This window comes from Varanus komodoensis, unplaced genomic scaffold (genome assembly GCF_004798865.1).
Source record: "Varanus komodoensis strain SLA01 unplaced genomic scaffold, ASM479886v1 scaffold49, whole genome shotgun sequence".
In the NCBI taxonomy this organism is placed as follows: domain Eukaryota; kingdom Metazoa; phylum Chordata; class Lepidosauria; order Squamata; family Varanidae; genus Varanus; species Varanus komodoensis.
Genome location: NW_025336072.1, coordinates 2,297,493 through 2,317,462, shown reverse-complemented (window position 1 = coordinate 2,317,462; position 19,970 = coordinate 2,297,493). Strand labels below are relative to the sequence as shown.

Below are 19,970 nucleotides of genomic sequence, written 5' to 3'. Positions count from 1 at the left end.
TCTGGATTGAGCTTCAGTTTATTGGCCCTCATCCAGACCATTACCTCAGCCAGGCACCGGTTCAGTACAGCCACTGCCTCACCTGGATTGGTGGAAAACAAGAGGTAGAGCTGGGTATCATCAGCGTACTGATGATTCCGCAGCCCACACCTCCTGATGACCTCTCCCAGCGGTTTCATGTAGATGTTAAACAGCAAAGGGGGCAAAATGGAGGCACAGCCATAGTCCCCCAGCACCACCTTCTGGAATCAGCCGTTGAGATAGGAGCGGAACCACTGCAAAGCAGTGCCTCCGACCCCCAATCGCGCTAGCCTATCCAGAAGGATACCATGGTCGATGGTATCGAAAGCCGCTGAGAAGTCCAGGAGAACCAACAGGGACGCACTCCCCCTGTCCTTATCCCTGCACAGGTCATCGTACTGGGTGACCAAGGCAGATTCAGTACCGTACCCAGGTCTGAAGCCAGACTGAAATGGGTCTAGATAATCGGTTTCATCCAAGAGTGCTTGGAGTTGTCCCGCCACCACCCGCTCTAACACCTTGCCCAGAAACGGGATGTTGGCCACAGGTCTATAGTTAGTGGCCATCTCTGGATCCAGTGACGCCTTCTTCAGGACCGGTCGGACTACCGCCTCCTTTAAAGGGGCAGGCACCCGACCCTCCCTCAGAGAAGCGTTAACCACTTCCAAGATCCAGGTCCCAATCCCGTGCTTGGAATTATTTATCAACCAAGACGGGCAAGGGTCCAATAGGCAAGTGGTGGGACGTACTGGTCTAAGCACCTTGTCCACATCATTGGGCCGCAATAACTGAAATTCATCCAATAATGCTGGACCAGACGGCAGCATTGGCATCTCCCCAGAAACCTCTGATTCATTAGTGGTGTCCAGCTCGTGACGAATCTGAGCGATTTTCTCCCTGAAATGCCTGGCAAAGTCGTCACAGCGGGCCTTTGAGGGTGGAACCGGATCTTCCTTAGGACCCGGGCGAACCAGGCCTTGCACCACTCGAAAAAGCTCCGCCAGACGGCATTGTGAGGAGGCAATGGAAGCGGAAAAAAACTTCTTTTTCGCCGCCCTCACCGTCACAGCATAGGCCCGATAGTGGGCTCTCAAGTGTGTTCGGTCAGATTCATCCCGTGATCTCCTCCACCTACGCTCTAGCCATCTCCCAACCTGCTTCATCGCCCGCAATTCAGGTGTATACCAAGGGGAAGAGCGGGCTCTGCCCGGTGGGAGAGGACACTTAGGAGCGATTGTGCCCACAGCCCTGGTCATCTCTCCGTTCCACAGTTCGACCAAAGCCTCGACAGGAGCACCCGTCTTGTCAGCCAGAAACTCCCCCAGGGCCTTCAGGAATCCATCCGGATCCATCCAACTCCAAGGGCGGACCCACGCAATCGGGTCCACACCCTTACAGAGGGAGAGGCCACTCTCGAGCACAAATCTCACCAGGAAGTGATCTGACCATGACAGGGGAGTCAAACATAAATTCCTCACCCTCAGACCACCCTCTTCCTGCCCCGTCGAGAAAACCAGGTCCAGAGTATGTCCATGTTCATGGGTCGGGCCGGAGACATGTTGAGACAGCCCCATGGCCGTCATGGAGGCCATGAAGTCCTGAGCGCCCCGGTCAGACCAGACTCGGCATGGAGATTGAAGTCCCCCAAGACCAACATCCTGGGGGTCCTCAACACCAGGTCCGAGACGGTCTCCGTCAGCTCAGGCAGGGAGACTGTTGGGCAGAAGGGTACACCAACAGAATCCCCAGTCTGTCTCGGTTGCCCAACACCAAGTAGAGGCACTCCAGCCCTGGTCTCGAAGGGACCGGAAGTCCCGTGAGAGGGATGGAGGCTCGGTAAACCAAAGCAACCCCCCCTCCCCTCCCGTCTGGGCGTGAACAGTGCTGAACCAGATACCCAGGTGGGCACAGTTGAGAGAGGACAACATCCCCCACCTCTCCCGCCCAGGTCTCTGTTATACAAGCCAGGTCGGCCCCCTCATCCACAATTAAGTCATGGATGAGGGAAGATTTATTATTGACCGACCTGGCATTGAGCAGCAGCACCATCAGGCCTGAGGGGCGCTTGACAAGACTACCTGGCACCCTCTGGCTGGGGGCAAAACCAGAAGGAGGGATAGGTGTCAGCCATCTGTCCCTCCTTCTTCTACGTGGACACGTTAAGCCCCCACCACTGTTACGTCCATTGCCCAGGACCACGACAATGGCGGCGCCCGCGCGCTCCCCAGGAAACATAAATGTCAACATGGCCAGGGACGACTCCATAAAACCAGATTAAAATAGAATAAAATTATAAAAGCAGTTAAAAACTCCCCCTTCCCTAACATTCAACGGCAGGCAGGCCAATTTCAACAAAAAGCCCCTGGCCAGCCCAGCCCCCAACTCGGCCCCCGCTCGGCCCCCAAACGGCGGCGACCGCCCTTTGGCCGCCGGCCCGAGGCTGCCGGCGCTTTGAGGCCGCAGGGCGCTCCCAAAGCCCCACCCTGTCTCTCACGCCTCTCACTCGTGCGGGGGGGCGGGGCAAGCCGGAACCGGTCCCACGTCCTGGCCGGTGGTATTGGCCTCCGTCAGCGGCGCAGCGGTGCGGCAGCGTGCAGCTGTTGGCGCGCGAAGGTCCTTCCTTCCTGCAGCACGGGGGAGCAACGCTGAGTCAAGCGAGAGATGAACAGGCACGAGGCACAGCGAACGGCAGTCGCAAAAGACTGGAGAAAATGGCGGACACTCCGCTCTATATATATGCTACCGAGGGGGAGGGGAGCGGAGTTTTTCCCGCCAAAAAAAACCGTTAGCTTTCCATCTTTCCAGCCTAGGCACTGCGCAGGCGCAGCACCCATATGTGTGATGCACAGAGGCCACGACAAAGAACATTTGTTTATCAAAACACTATCAGTAGGATTTCTCAAAAACAAAGAGTCTAGCACAGTGATGGCGAACCTATGGCACGCGCACCACAGTGGGCATGCGAGCCAAGTCTCTCCAGCATCACCCCAGCAGCCATGCACATATTCAGAAAGAGTAACAGTGCCAGGCAACAACGTCACTCATTAGCCGCGACTCACTGCAAGAGGCGGCGTGGAATAGGTGGCCAGAGGCAGGCGCAACAGTCGCATCAGGTGTGCCAGGAAGGGAGCAGGCGAGCAGCGAGTGGGCGTGCCAAGCGCTGGCGGCAGGACCTTCCTCCTGCTTCCTCCTGGCCCACATCATGTGAGTGGCTGCCCAAGCCACCCTCCTAGTGCAGTGGCGGGACCCTGCCAACTCGGTAGCCACAGGCGGAACCAGGCAGCCGCGCCCCCACCTGCCCACGCGCCCACTCTTGCGCCAGTGACTACGGAGAGGGGAAGCTAGGTGAAGGGAGCAAGTGACGGGGTCGAGGCGGCAGAGCAGCAGCAGCAGCTGGAGTGAGGAGGAGGAGAGAGAGGGTGCCCAGGATCGATATGCTGCTTCCTGGGGAGGGAGGCCAAAGCAAGGGAAAGTGAAGACTGGAACTGCTGCAAAGTGAGAGGAGTGGGCACATGGCAGGGACCCTCCTCCCCACCCGACTCCACTTGCCAAGGCTTGGCAGCGCTGTGGGGGCACCTCGAGGAAGATCCCAACAGAAGCATGGAAGGGATCAGCAATAGCCTCTCCCCCCCCACATTCCACCCCTCCGGTAAACTTTCAAATGCCGCCGAAGCTCCTGCAGCATTCCCAGTGGATGGTTTGGGGGAGAGGAGAGAGGGAGTCCACGCATGCGTCTGGGCACGATCAAGCCCAGTGTCCCCCCCAACTTGGGGGCACTGAACATGAACATGGCTCCTTCTCTCTGTTATTGTGTTTTTCTTTTAAGACAAAAGATGCTAATGTATGAGTTGTTTTTTCTATACAAAAACCTCAGTGTTCAGGCTTTATTGCAGTGTTGGCACTTTGCGATAAATAAGTGGGTTCTGGGTTGCAGTTTGGGCACTCAGTCTCTAAAAGGTTCGCCATCACTGGTCTAGCAATGTGACAGAATCGGCCATTTTCCAACACATTTCTATTCTTATATTATCTTCAAATGGAAAATGATACTGAATAAACCAAGATTTTGTGGTAGAGTCTTCTATTTGTCTAATAATGAAAATATATCCAATTCCATGCAAGAAAAATTGATAAAAATAAAATACAGAAACATGTGATATAGAGGGAAATGGCTGTTTTTACTACTTGTGTAGCGAAGTATTTCAGGATATACTAGCAAAATGAGGAAAAAGGATTTTTCACACTAACTAGATTTGTCCACCAAGGTTCAGAATATTATTTAGGTTTTTTCCCCATAAATACTGTTTTCAAACCAGCTGTTATATGTAATAGCCCTGATTGGGTGAACTCTGAGAGCCAGTGTGGTACAGTGGTTAACAATGTGGGACTGGGACTCGCGTGATCTGAGGTCTAGTGCCTGCTCAGCCATGTAGCCAAATGAGTGACTTTGAGCCAGTCACAGACTCTCAGCCTAGCTTACCTCAGAGGGTTGTTGTTATGGGGATAAGAGTGAGAGCAGCAGGAACAGAATGATGTAAACCACTCTGAATTCTTTAAAAAGAAAAAAGGTGGGATATAAAGCTAATAAATAAATAATAAATAAACTCCATACACTGTGTAAATGATACATGATTATATGCAATGTGAATTCTACACACACGGGGGGGGGGGGGTGAGAGCGCATGCAAACACGTGACAAAGAACTACAGAAAGTAGAATGATTCTGGTTCCTCACTCCTAGCTTAGCAGATCACAGGAAACTGCCCCAGTTTGGTGGGGGAGATCCTTAACAATGTTCAATTTAAAATGTTTTTTTTACATTTTTTTACTTCCTTCCCCCCTAGTTCCCCTCCACTTTATTTTCTCCCTTGTAACACACTCAGATTTACTGGTAGGACTGTACTGTTACTCTTTGGGGAAGACAGGACAAAGCACTAGTCATTACAACAGGCCCAGCAAGCTAGAATCAGACAATAGAAAGACTGGACAGAGAAGACTCCACAATGATGGTGACCTGCAATGCTTGTTTTCTTGCATGAGATCAACAAGGTCTATACATGCAACAAGTGCAAGCCAGTAGTCCTCCTAGAGGAAAAAGTGAGAACACTAGGGCAGCAAGTGTCCATCCTTAAGGAAATAAAAGATGAAGAATTAATTTTTAGATAAGAGTGGTGGAGCTGCTACAGCTAAAAGCAGTATAGAAGTAAGAAGTGCATCAAGCTGAAGCAGAAGAGAATCCTGAGGAAAGAGAAAATGAGGAGGAAACTCCCTGGAAAGAGGTAACAGTTAGGTGCAGAGTAATTAGAAGACCCTCTGTATCAGCAGAAGCAGTGGCACTCTCAAACTGCTTTCAATTACTCACAAATGAGACTGGAAGGCAGCTTGTGATGGAAGAACTGCAAGTCATCCCACACAACACTGAACAAGAGACTAAAGGTCAATCAAGTATTAGCAATGATACCAAGGCACAAGAACAAGGAGAAGAGTGTTAGTTGAGGGAGACTCCTTGTTGTGTGCAATGGAAACACATGGCAGGAAAACTCATGGACTCATTTGCTATGCTGTCTCCTGGAGCACAGATCAGAGATATAACTGAAAGACTGCCAAGGCTCATACAGACCACTGACACATATCCCTTCCTCCTTATACATATGGAAACAAATGACACTGCCAAGAGGAGCTTTTAAGAAATTGTGTGAGACTTTGAAGCTTTAGGGAGGAAAGTCAAGATCTTGGGGATCCAGATAGTTTTCTCTTCAATCCTTCCAATTCAAAGTCAAGGAATGGATAGGAAAAGAAAAATACGCAGTGAATGCTTAACTACAAAAGTGGTGCTGATTAAGAGATCTGAATTCTGGGACCATGGGCTACACTTCCTAGAAGACGAACTGCTGGCAAGGGATGGGTTGCACCTTACAACTACTGGAAAGAAGTTGTTTGGCCACAGCATGAAGAAGCAGGACTTTAAACTGAATCCTACAGGGGAGAGTGAAGTACACCTGGACGTAACAACAGAGCAGCTTTAACAGTGCCCAATAATGAACTTCCAAAAAAGTGCAGGAAGAAAAGCACATGGTATTTGATGACTATATACTAACGCTAGAAGTACAGGAAACAAAAAGCGTGAACTTGAACTCTTAATACAGAAGGGCTAATACAACCTGATAAGTATTACTGAAACTTGGTGGGATGACTCCCATGACTGGAATTCAACAATGGAAGGATATAACCTCTTCAAGAAGAAAAGAAGGAACAGAAAAAGATAGAGTCACACTATATGTTAAAGATACATATTTCTGTACAAAAAAGCAGGAGGATGCACTTAGTAACCCCATCAAGAGCATCTGGGTTAATATAAATGGAGCAATGAATAAAAGGAACACAGTGGCTGGACTCTATCACCAGTCACTCAGTCAAGAAAAAGACAAGGGTTAACTTTTGAAAAGTAAATTGCCAGTGTTTCAAGGAAGTATGATGCCCCCATTATGGGAGACTTCTTATCTGATGGGAGACAAACTCTGTCAAACACGGCCCCTCCACAGAATTCCTAACATGTGCTGCTGATAACTTCCTCCAACAGAAAGTGGAGAAAGGAACAAGAGGAATGGCTATCCTTGACTTGATACTAACCAACAAATAAGACCTAGTGGACAAAGCAGCAGCTATGGGAACTCTGGGAGAAAGCAACCATGCCATAGCTGAATTCTTGATTCTAAAAGAAGCAAAAGCCAAATGTAGCCAAAATTTTACCATGGATTTCAAGAAAGCCACTTTTAATACACTCAGAACAATGAGTAAAATTCCATGACAAGTGACTCTAATGAGAAAAGAAGTCACAGAAAGGTGGGAATTTTTTTAAAAAAGGAAATTCTAAAGGCACGATTACAAACATACCAACAAGGAAAGAGTAGAAGACAACAGAAGCAGCCTGTGTGGCTTCACAAAAAGCTTAAAGGTGAACTGAAAACAAAAAAGGGCATGTACAGAAAGTGGAAGGAAGGTCAGGCTAGAAAGGAAGAATACAAGGTGGTGGCACGAAACTGCATGGAACCAAAGCTAGCAAGAGATGCTAAAAGGCAACCAAAAAAATGTCTTCTTCAGATACCGAGAAAAGTAGAGGAAAGAAATGGGGATTCAACTACTCAATGTAGATGGCAAAATGATAACTGAGGACCGAGAAAAGGCAGAAATATTCCATTCCTACTTTGGCCCAGCCTTCTCCCAAAAGAAGATCTATGACCTTCCTGAAGAAGGGGAAGTACACACTGAGCAAACAGGATGGCAGCTCAAGATTTATAGGCAAATGGTCAAGGATCATATGGGTTGAATTAATTCATTTTTAAATACATTTTATTAGCTACTTAATAAAAAACAAATACACATCAAGAAGAGGTTTCGGCAAGGGGCGGCAAAGAAATGTGATAATAATAATAACAATCAGAGCAATTAAAAATTAGATTACACAATGCTACAATGAATTCAAATCTTCAGGGCCTCATGAACTCCATCCTAGAGTCATAAAGGAGCTGGCAGAGAAACTCACAGAACCATTGTCCATTATCTTTGAGAAATCATGGAACAGGGGAAGTGCCAAGACTGGAGAAGGGCTAATGTTGTCCCTGTCTTCAAGAAAGAAAAAAAAACTACCTAGGAACTACAGACCAGTCAGTCCGACATCAACTCCTGCGAAAATTCTGGAGCAAAATATAAAGTAATCAGTCCACAAATACCTAGAAAACAATGTAGTGATTACTAGAAGCCAACATGGATTTCTCAAGAACAAATCCTACCAGATTAATCTGATTTAATTTTTTTTAATTGGTAATGTCCTTGATGGACTGTGGGAATGCTGTAGACATAATCTATCATGACTTTAGCAAAGCTTTTGACAAAGTTTCCATGACTATCTGGACAGATAACAAGTGGGTTACCTCAGGGTTCAGTCCTGAGCCTAGTGCTCTTCAACATTTTCATTAATGATCTGGATGAGGAAGGGCAGGGGACAATTATCAAATTTGCAGATGACACAAAACTGGGTGGAATAACTAATAGCCTGGGAGACAGAAAGATTCAAGGTAATCTTCACAGGGTGGAGCACTGGGCTGAAAACAATGGAATGAAATTCAACAGGGACAAATGCCAAGTTCAGCACCTAGTAAAAATATACTGAATGCATCATTACAAGATGGGAAATACTTGACTCAACAATAATGCAAATGAAAATGTGATGTGGCTGCAAAAAGGGCTACTGCTATTTTAGACTACATTAAGGGATGTACCACTCCAAATCACATGAAGTACAGTGGTATCTTGGCTCACGAACTTAATCCATTCCAGGACTCTGGTTGTGATCCAAATTGGTTGTGAGCCAAGTTAAATTTCCCCATAAAGTTCAATGTAAATAAGGTTAATCCATTCTGTAACTATTATTTTATCAGAAAAATGTGAAGCAAAGTGACAAAGAACAACAAAGATCATGGCATTCTCCCCCTGCACCACCGAGCGTGAGCGTAGCCATCTCCCCGAACCCCAGCATGACTGCAATTGCACCTGTCATCCCTGCATGCACCAGTTGTCCCAGTGCACATGGGGGGGAGAAGAGACGGGTGCGAACGCAGACACACGCGGGGGAGGAGTGCGGGCGTGCGTGGGGGGAGGAGAGATGAGTGCAATCATGTTGGGGGGGGGGGCGAAAATGGCCAAGATTGCAGTTGTGCTCACGCAAGAAAGCCAGGCACAATCACAGGTGAGCTCCTGCAGGAAAGACAAGCGTGATCTCGGCTATCTCCCCCCAGCTCCCAGCATGATCGTGGCCATCTCCCCAGTCCATTGGGTGGGGAGATGGCCACAATCGTGGTCACCACCCAATGCGGAGTTTACGAACTGAATCAATTTTTTAATGAAATTTTTGTTTGCCACCTGATTTGGTCATGAACCAAGGCGTTCGTAAGCTGAGGTAGCACTGTACTAGTTCCCCCTTACTCAGCTCTGCTTAGGTCTCATCTGGAGTACTATGTCCAGGTCTTCACAAACAAGCTTAAAAGGATTCAGAGGAGAGCAGGAAGGTATGATCCAGGGACTGGAAAGAGAGCCTTCTAGCGAAACCTTGAAAGAACTGGGCATGTTTAACTTGAGAAAATTGAGGAGAGATATGATAGCACTCTACAGGTACTTGAAAGCCTTCCAACAAAAAGGAAGGACAGGATCTCTTCTCAACCTTCGCAGAGTGCAGGGCATGGAATAATGGCCTCAAGTTACAGGAAGCCAGATTCCAGCTAGCTGTCAGGAAAAATTTCCAGTACAATGATGGAACCAATGACCTATGGAGGTTGCGGGCTCTCCCACACTAGATGCAATAAAGAGGCAACTGGAAAGCTATCTGAGAGGGATAGTTAAACTGGGAGTTCTGCACTGAGAAGTGGGTTGGACTCAATGGCATTCTGACCCCTTCCAACTTTAGTGTTCTGTGATTCAATGAAAATTTATACATATCCCACAATGCAGTACAAGAAAACACAGTTAAAGACAAAGCACAGCTGTATGCACAGAAACACTTGAGAAATTCTTCAGCCAATAACCATTTAAGTTATTGTCTATTGTTCAACATCACACCATAATGCAATTTTACACCAAGTTAATGTAAACTCTACTGCTAAATTATTAACTTTAATATAATTTCATTTTAGCAATTACATTACTAGTAGACATAATAGCAAGAAGAATTTCCCCATAGCATGCATTTTGTCTTCCAATTAAAACCAAAAAGGTATCAGATATTGGTTATGAGATCTTTCTACCACTAAAAATTCACATCAATGAAACCACTACCCCAAGACAATGGATATATCCCAGGACAAACAAACCTTTCAAATTCGAACCCATTCTAGGAACTCCTACCTAGTTTCTTCTAAATATTTGCCTCTTATTTCCTAAAACAAGACTGTTTACTTTTGCTTATTTGTCTTTAATGGGACTTGAGAGTTTCAAGCCACATTACAGGCAAACATGATTTGGTTTTTGTTGTTGTTTTTCAAAGGAAGCCTTCTCTTTTACTGCCTTATCCCTGGAGGGCTTTGTGTAATTTGAAACAGTACTAGAAATCCTACCCAGCTATGCACATATTTCCATCTTAATGGGAGGGAAAGAGGGGAGAGGGGCTGTCTGTAAACAAGGTTAAGTCAAAATTAAACAAAAAAGGTACACGGATACTGCAACACAGGTTAGCCTTGATAAACAACATTATTTCACTATGTGTTTTCTACTGAACCAACAGAACAACTTGATTTTTTAAATCTATTCTAGATGTATGAAACATTAACTCAGTGCTTAAACATCAGTTTATATTTCATGCCAACACCAAAAAAAAAGTTATTGACCCTAAATTACCAAAAATGTACATATGCAATTTTTAGAGATGCTTGCCCTACAGAAAACTATGGGCTATGAATAAGATTTTGCCTACAGTTTACCTCAACAAATTCTCCTTCTTCCTAACCCTCCAATTCTGCATGACCAAAAGCTCTGCCATGTCATAAGTGCAAGTAAAATGCAATACATGCCAGCAAGCTGTCTCAACTGGCACTTTGTCAAACAAAATGCTTGCTATTTTTCAAATCAGTCATTTATTACTGAATAGGTACTCACTCAAACAGTGCATATAGCCATCAAGGGGACTTTTGACCTATTCACTTTTTCCTTACAACTGCCATATAGCAAATAGCATTTCAAGCACAGGGAAGATATTTATCGTTTCAAGAAGTAACTGCTGTGCAAAAAAATTCCCTCCAGGCTTACCTAATTATGGTTATCAGCAAAGTCATTTAGAAACACCCCCTTCTCATTAAATGGCTACAGCAAAGGGATACTATACCAGCACATCAGGAGTTATGCACATCAATCAATACAGCTGTTTTACTCTACCACGAACAGCAGGCTAGGAAAATATTTTCCACCTCCATCCTCTCTCACATGTGTATAGCAAGCACTATTTTAATACCTGTAGCAGACTGCAGTAGTGAACTCTGCTTCATTGTTACTCTGAAGATGGGTGCTGAAATTTTTAAGATATAATCAGCCTTTCCCAACCTGGTCCCCTCCAGATGCTCAATCAGCCCATCTGACAGGTCTGTTAGTCAAGAATCCTTGCAATTGTAGCCCGAACATCTGGAAGACATCAGTCTAAGGAAGGGTAAATATAAGTAAGGAAAGCCCAGATTTCTATACATGAATCTAGTCAACACAGATTCATTAGATATACGGGTATGTGGCACAAGTAGAATATTTGACTAAACACCACTAGCAATAATACATCTGAAACCAGTAAGAAACTTCCTTAGTATTCATTTCTTAATATGCAATATATTAGCCTTGAGTTTCTTAGAATAGCTATTTCAGGCCAGTGTGCTTTCATTTAAGAAAAAACTGAAATAGAATTACTCATTATATGATCACCTTAACTTAAATTTGCACACTTATTTTTCATTATTTAAGCTTTGCTATCTATATTTTATTTATATTATTAGTTATATCCTGCCCAATTATTCATTTGATTTTTAGCCCACCCCATTATCCATAAGGCTCCCTGAGTGGATTTCAAATAAGCCAGAAAAGCTCTCCAAATAATAACTAGCAGTAACTCATCACACTTACAAAAGGAATCTCAGTGATTTCAACAACCTAGGCTTCTGCTATGTAGCTAAAACATATCCTTAAGCTAATGAATGGATAAACTGCCTAAATCTTTGGTAGAGGGCAAGCATGCTGGCAGACCAAATAGTCATGATATCATATGATACAGTTACTTCGGAGCTCAAAGCAGCAAAAGTCTGGCTATTTAAAGATAAAATGTCAGTGTGAGAAGATTAAGCAATTCACTAACTTTCCTCTCAGCCAGTTCTAATAAGGAAGTAAATTTGTTGTGTATTCTATATCCTTATCAATCTTATCTTTGAGAAAGAGACAGATGGGACTGCTGTGTAGTTGCACCTTCTGGAATTCTCTGCCCCAAAAGATCACCCAAATTATCTATTGTATCAGCAGCTAAAGCTGTTTTCATCTTGCTATTGCTAATTCTTTGAAATTATTGCTGCTTTTGAATGAAGCAGTTCATATTGCTATTTTGAGCACTGTTTAACAGATTGACATTTCGTAAGCCAATTTGTATGTTTTTTAAAAAGAGCATGTGAAATTTCAAAAATACTTTTCCATGCTTTATATGTTCAAAGTCAGATTGTTACATGCAACAGCATCTTTATTCTAGTCTATTATAAAATACTCTATCAGAATCAATCCTTAGAATTTTTCATTGATATAAAATGTTGCTACTATACAGTTGCCTAGCATGGGGCAATTTGATCACCCAGTTATATTTGGCCTGCACTAGCTACCAATATATATTTGAGCCCAATTCAAGATGTATGTTCTTACTTTTAAAGCCATAAACTGCTTCAGACCTCAATTAATGACTGAAGTGTAACAAGTCTATAATAAGCAGGGCCCTTTTGGCCGTGGCATCAACACAGCAGAAAGGCATGCCTCTCTAGGGAAGGCTATCCTAAACATGGATTGTTTTAGATGTCATGGTCCAGCTTTATAGAGTAGTCTTTGGTTTGAACTGTGTTCTGCCTGGTTGTGTCTTGTTTATTCCTTGTAATTTTCTGTTGTACTGTTATATAGTTATTTTTATTATTTCTGTTATTTTTTATTATTTATGGCATGTCTATTGTTTAATTTGTATTTTATGGTTTAAGTCACTTTGGTTTCTTTTTAGCCAGTGTAAAATTATTTACAATAAGTTTGTAAATTTTAACTTTCCATGCAGAGAAGTCTAAATTAATAAACAGAAATAAGTTGAGAGGGCTGGTTTTGACATACACAAGCCAACAGGAACTTTTGGAACTCAGCTACCAATTTCATTGTTGTGAGCCACCCCGAGGCTTTGTTGTGATGGGGGCGGCACAGAAATGTTTTAAATAAATAATAAATAAATTAGTGGCTTCCTTAGTGGACTCCTTAACAATCTACTGGAAACTCACAAGCAGAATAACCTTAAAAATAATCCCCAAAACAAAAAGGAAACAACTTCTTGAACCAAATGGAAGTTATAGTAGTAGAACTTTGAAGTGCATTTGGATTACAATTATCAAGATGCTGTAAATACCCCAAAAAAGGAGAAGTGGGATACTCCCTGTTATTTAGTAGGATGCAGCTAGTCTTCAACACACCTCTGCCCAATTGCCAGAAAAATATAAAAGTTAGACAAATATTTGCTTCTGAAAGCACAGGCAGCATATATGTAACAGGATTGCCAATTACAGCATTGGATAGCATTCCCAATTATACTGTCATCTCTCATGAGTTGATGTCATACTAAAAACCTATTTGATTGTGGCATCCTGCTGTCAAATACATTCTCACACTAATGCCTAAGACTATATGGAGTTGTCAATCCTGAGGACTGTATCTGGTGTTGGACGAGATTGCACCCCTCCTGTAACTATATAACAAATCAGCTGACTATGGCATACTGACAGTTGGATTAGAAGGGTAGTGTTATAATCATATAGAGAAATGTAATGCATATAACCTCAAAGTTTTTTCAAGAAACACAAAGCTGGAGGACACACAACTCTCTGAAAGTGAGGGAAGACTACCTGAAATAGTCCAGGTGCTCATAAAGTACCTGGAATAAACCCTAAATAAAAGCCTTATTTAGCCATAAAGATAGCTGCTACAATTTGGGAAGCTTCTTAGGAAACTCTTTTAAATTATTTTCCAGTACTCATTCCTATAACAGCCTAATGGTGTTCATGAAATGTGATCAAGCCAAGGATGCATGATCACACTAGTTAAAAGCTGCTATTATGGAAAAATTAATAACCTGTTCAGCTACCACAACTGCACAAAATTACACTGATTCCATTTTATGCAAGGACAGAGTTTAACCTGTGTAGCATAAAAATATCCAGTATTTATGACAAATTACCTTTTGCTACAGAAATAGATTCAAGTTACTGTTGATGAATAATGAGGAAGAGAAGGGGTTGAAAACAGAAGTATGACCTCACTGTAGTAAGTTGTAGGTACTGCAGCACTAAATGTGGATAACTAAACACACAGAAATGTGTCTCTCCTGCATGTGCCAAACAATATGTTTATAAACGCTTATACGAAATAGTGAAAGATGTACCAGTTGTACATTACTGAGCATTTATTGCATCAAATTCTTCCTTACAAATGCAGAAACAACACTTTCAATGAAGACAATGCCTTTCTGACAACCACACACAAATTGAGGAAAGCAAAACAGAGGTTGCAATATTGAGTGATTTCCCAAAAGCCTCAGAGGCAGTGTGTGACTCAATACACATTATATACACATTAACACTTCAAGTACAGAAAGCCAACTCTCTCACAAGCAACTATCCCAGGTTGCAGTTCCTAGTAAACAACCGAATTGCGACAGCAGCATCCCTCGAGGGAAGGTGGCCGAATGTCCCAAATCCTTAGGAGGGAGAACGGACGGTCGGCGGACAAGAGGGTCATTACACAGAGCGACAGATAAGCATTCCATTTAGCTATGACAACTCTTGCGTTAATTATGAATGACCCCACATCCCCAACTCAGAGCACACCGAGGAAAGTTTTAGAACATCTCCCTTGTTATCTCGGCCCAAGCAAAAACCTTAAAGGCAGGATTTTTTTTTTTAAGAGCTGAGGAAGAAAGGCACTAGAGAGGACTACTTGGCCCTGTCCCCAGCCTTAAACAAAATGGGGAGGGGGAATCCTTTTACACTTCAGCAATACTAGAACGGGTAGGTTCACCAACAAAGTGATCTTGAAACGGGGGAGGGGGACGGGACGGAACGGGACGGAAACTGAGCATTATGGTAGGATATAGGAAAGAGGGCAGCAGACAGAGGAGTTAACCTCCTATCTCAGAAGTGCGACTCAATATCCCATTCCTCTCCTCCGAGGAATAATGATAGCGTTAGTCGAAGAATTACCTCACACTCAGACAAGGGGGAGCGAGGAAAACTCAACGTGAGGTAATTTCTCACATGGTCTCCAAGTCCCCAAAGGGTTGGGAGCTCTATACACCTCCCCTCCGCCCCGTTTTCTCCAAACCCGCACGAGTGACGGAAAGTGCGTGGGGAAAAGGTTTACCATACCTTGCAGGACCGCCTCCCGATCCTGCGGCTGTCTCCTCAGCAGCTACTGATCATTCCCCTCACCCGCATCCCACCCACCCCTGCACCGCTGGCTGCGGCCTCCTACGCTCACCCCCTGTTCAGGACATGGTTTCTTCCTGGTCCGAGCCGCCTAAAGGACGTAGTTAGGAGGAAGGGCGCTACCACCCTTGCAGGATGGGGGGGAAGCTAGGAAAAGAGATCCCGCCACCCTAGTATCTATCCTGGCTCGCCTAATGGCGGCGGCTGGAGCGGCCCAAAGCAAAATAAACCCCCATACGGCAGAGGCTGGAGCTCTCACGTCAGCCCGCCCGGCCTGGGGCCCTACCGCATGCTTATTGGCCAAAAAAGCTCTCCCAGCCAGCCAATGAGACGGCGTCTCTTTGGATACGAGTAGCTGACGTAATCCTAGTAGTGCATCGTCGTGAGGATGCTGAGGCGTAGTTTCTTCTTTCCTGCCCAAGAATAGGAAAGGAGGCAAGCAGAATCGCTTCCTTTTTTATATATAGTTTGCCGCTTGCTGAGGAGGCTCGAGATGGGCTTCTTCAGCAAATGGCAGAAATGGCCGCTTTCCCTGGGAGAGAATCTCTTCCTCCCTGTAAATAGCCAGACAAGGACTTCCTTTACTGCGCTATCCACAATTTTTTTGTGCCTGCAAAAAAAGGAGGCTTCTAAAAGAAGCTGCCAGTCCACCACAAGCCAGGCGCCTCCGTGGTTTCTTCCACAAGGCACATGGCTCGCTCTGCATTTCTTACACAGATCTCGGCAGGTGATCCCCTTCCCCCATTGCACCTCACCCCATCTGCTTTCTGCGACTGTTCAAACAGATGCTTCTCATTTCTGCCTGTCGATCTCTCTGGGACTGGGTTCCCGCTGATAGCTTGCTCCATACCGCTGAAGCTGGTTTACAGAGCCAGGCAATTTGATCATCTGTTTGGTCCTGACCATGGTCAAAGGAGGCTTCCAGACTGAGGACTCCCATTTAGAAGGCACTGTGCATCTGTTCCATATTAAGGAGGAAGGCAGAAAAAGCAGTGAGGAGACACAGGAGGGTTATAAGTGGAAGACAACAGCATCTGGATGCTGCCCTCACTCATACAATATTGTTCAAAGGGCAGAATGATGATGTGATAAAAGCCTTGCCTGGAAGCACCACCAGATTTCCCAGAGGATTTATGGGGCCCAGGGCATTTCTGATGTTTGGGTTGCTGCCATTCCCCCCTACAAGGGACATGTGTAAGGAGGAGATTTTCATGAGCAACGGGCAGGGCAAGGGCAAATCTTCATCACAGGGTCTAACGGGGTGGTGTTAAATTTGCAGGAGAAATTGTTTCACAGGGCTCTAAGGCAAGTTGCCCCCCACTTCTGGGTAGCCATAACAATGGCTCTAAAACGTCAAACCTGGAGGCACAATATTCATCTCTGGGCCTTAAAAGACCACAGAAACATTATCCTGACCTGCCTCTTTTCCTCTGGTAACTGAAGAACATCAATGGTTTCCCAATTCCTATGCTCTTTTTCCTGCATTCTAAAATACTGAAATTCCTTTCCTAATGCTTACTGACATTAAGAGCATCAAGTTAAAATTTGGTGGTATTTTACCATGCACTGTTTGCCTTTAGTTCTACTCATCCAGCCTCTTCTCCAAAATGGAACTTGGCCTTGAAGCTGAAGCTGAAAGAAGTTCTGACCCTCTAGTCTAAAGGGTCCTAGGAGCAGGGTCTTTCATATAACAGCTATTTCTTAAAATAGTACTTAAAGTATTTTAAATAATTCAAGGAATTAAGTAATGCTAATTAATGTATTGAGTTTGCTGGAGCCCAGAACCTTCCCAATATATTTTCTTCAATATATGGACTACTATGGTGATGCAGTGGTTTAAACTGCTGTGCTGCTGGGCTGGTTGATTGAAAGGTCGCCGGTTTGAATCTGCACAATGGGGTGAGTTCCCATTGCTCTGTCCCAGCTCCTGCCAACCTTGCAATTCGAAAGCATGCAAATGCAAGTAGATAAAAGAGTACCACTTTGGTGGGAAGGTAACAGCATTCCATGCACCTTGGCATTTAGTCATGCCAGCCGCATAACCATGGAAACTCTACTGACAAACACTGGCTCCCTCGGCTAGGAAACAGAGATCAGCACCGCCCCCTAGAGTCAGACATGACTGGACTATAATGTCACGGGGAAACCTTTACCTTTATGACTTTTTGGCATGTACCATGAATCAAATATAAAATATCAGAGAATCAAGTATTTTAGATTAGATAGTATGTTACAGTGTATTATTCAGTTCATGCTTTGGGATTTATGTATTTATATTTGAATATTCAATGGACCAGACAGAAATGATTTTGTGCCACAATTCAGTTTGTGTCCTCTCTACAGAAGAGCTACATGTCAACAGATGGTTTGTATTCACAAGAACAGTTGCTTCCATTTAACAGACCCTTAACCAATTCTAGTTCTAAGCACATTTACTTGCAAATTTATTCTTACTGTCTATAATGGGGCCTACTTCCAAGTACAGCTGCAATCCTATGCATCCTGGGCTTCATTGAACTCAGACTTATTCCTGAGGACCAGGCTATGAATATGCTTAGGACTGTAACTTTTAACTCCTGTTTTTTCAGCAAGTGAAGAGATAATAAGTGTGTGGGCTTTTTGTTAAAGAAACTTAACTCTGAATTGGATAATGGGTGAGGTAGATGAACAAGGTTGGGCAAAGAACAAATGAGCAGCACTGAGGGCAACCAAAGAAGCCAGTGTTTCTTTCACCTCTAAATAGCTCATCTATATGAGATACAGCTTGTCCTCCTGAGAACTTTCTTTTACACTTCCTTCTTGGTGCCCCCCTTTCTAGAACTGGGATCCAGATTTGAGGGAACCTTAGGGAAGATGCTGCCCATGGGCCCACCTGCTCATTGCTGCTTCTGCTTCCTATTCACTTTCCTTCCCTATAGATCCAGTCTGAACAGCCAGATACAGAGGTGAGTGGATGCTCTCATTCCTTTTCCACACTTCAGTCATTTGCTTGCTCCTTTGTTCATTCACTTACTCAGAAGGAGCAGGTGAAGAGGAGGAGTAGGGCCAAAGGCTTCCAGAACTGGGCAGTAGGTCCCCTGCCGGTCCATGGGCTTCAGCAAATATCTGATGCCATTGGTACCAAACGTAGCTCATCTCTCCTCAGAGTGCCTCAGCGACAGTTTCTTCATTTAGAGGAAGAGACAAAAAACAAGGTTAACATCTTTTTCCCTTTTGGAAAAGGGAAAGATGCAACCACTAACATAACACTTTCATTCTCATCCCCCAATGAAACTAAGCCTAACTGTGGGTGCTTCTCATAGGATCTTGCCACTACTAACTAAAAGGGATTATGCAGCAATCTTTTCATACTTCATTTTTGGTGACTCTGGTCTACTGAACAGTCTTAATGTATATCTCATTATTCAGACTTCTTCCATATAAACTTGTCTTCATCTTATTTACATGTACTTTTTCCTGTTAAACAGTCTTATTTCACTTATTTGATTTTTCCTTGTCTAGGTCATTTGGTCTCAATACTTAATGCACTTCTCCAACATCCTCTTTTTATCACTTTTTTCTAATATAGTGAATTATTATTGATAGGATTGCTATGGGCCATTCTTCTAAAATTACCTCTTTCTCTTTCAAATGGCTCTGTCACTCTTCACCACCACCGTCACCTTCTTTCCATTATCATCTTCTCTTGTTCTAGTATCTGCAAAGAATACCTCTTCTTTTCTTTAAAATGTACTATTTATACCCTTCCATCTTTTCTGTTGCTTCTTCTGTTGTAATGCCTCTTACTCATAAATTCAACCTTTGTTTTTCTTCTGCAACTGTTCTTTCTAACTTTGATCATGGTTTTATTTCTTTTGAAATAATCTTTTGTTGTTCTCTTCTTTTCCAATTATTGGCTTATTTTTTTCTTCCAGACTTCTAGGGTAAGTTGTTTATTTCTTAGTGTCATCAATTTGTGCTTTCTAACTTTGATTTCAAGTTCAGTGCATTAAGACTGCAAATGATTTATTGCTTAATACATGAAAAGGTCTCACTTCTATTCTCACTCTCTATAATCTTTATTTTATATTTGTACAGCTAAAGAGCAATCCCAATTTAAATTTTAACCAAGCAGAGAGGATGAGAAAAAGACAAACCCATTATGCCCCTCAAAGTCTAGGTACACCCTGGGACCATGTTGCTACGTCACAAGGATATCAAATGCATTGGTATAACCCCAGCGCTACTGTGCTATCAACACCTTGCCACAATTCAGCCAATCAAATGGCTAAACTACAGTGTGGGCCTGGCATAATTATGAGAGATATTGTGGCATGGTGCTTATAGAGTTAGACTGGAGGTCTGGATTCTAATTCCCACCCAGCCATGAAGCTCACTGGGTGACTTAGGCCAATCACTGACTTTTAGCCTAACCTACTTCAAAGAGTTGTTGTGAGGATAACATGGAAAGAACAATGCTTCTAAGCAACTTGCAGTTCCTTGTAAGAGGAAGAAATGTGGAATACACATTATCAATGTAATATAATGATAATGAGAAGGAGGATTACCATTATTTTTTAAAAACTTTAAAACAGAACTTTAGACCATCTGAAGGGTTTGTGCATTTTCCCTCTCAATTCATTGTGGGGTAGACCCCTTGGAAGAAAGCTGCCCCTCTCCAAGAAAAGACAGAGTTTAGGCTATTGTATAACTGAAGAAAGTGCAAAAGCAGACTGCAGAAAA

General features: G+C 43.8%; 1 protein-coding gene across 2 annotated transcripts in view; it reads right to left on the bottom strand.

Annotated features, from left to right (window-relative positions):
• ZRANB1 (zinc finger RANBP2-type containing 1) overlaps positions 1–15,470 on the bottom strand; it is a 104,226-nt gene extending 88,756 nt beyond the window's left edge. The window contains exon 1 of one of the 2 annotated variants that reach the window (XM_044445574.1): positions 15,189–15,470. The gene's annotated coding sequence lies outside the window, so the exon portion shown is untranslated. The remainder of the gene's footprint in view (positions 1–15,188) is intronic. The other variant, XM_044445578.1, reaches the window with a different exon arrangement.
• Between the last annotated feature and the right edge of the window lie 4,500 nt (positions 15,471–19,970).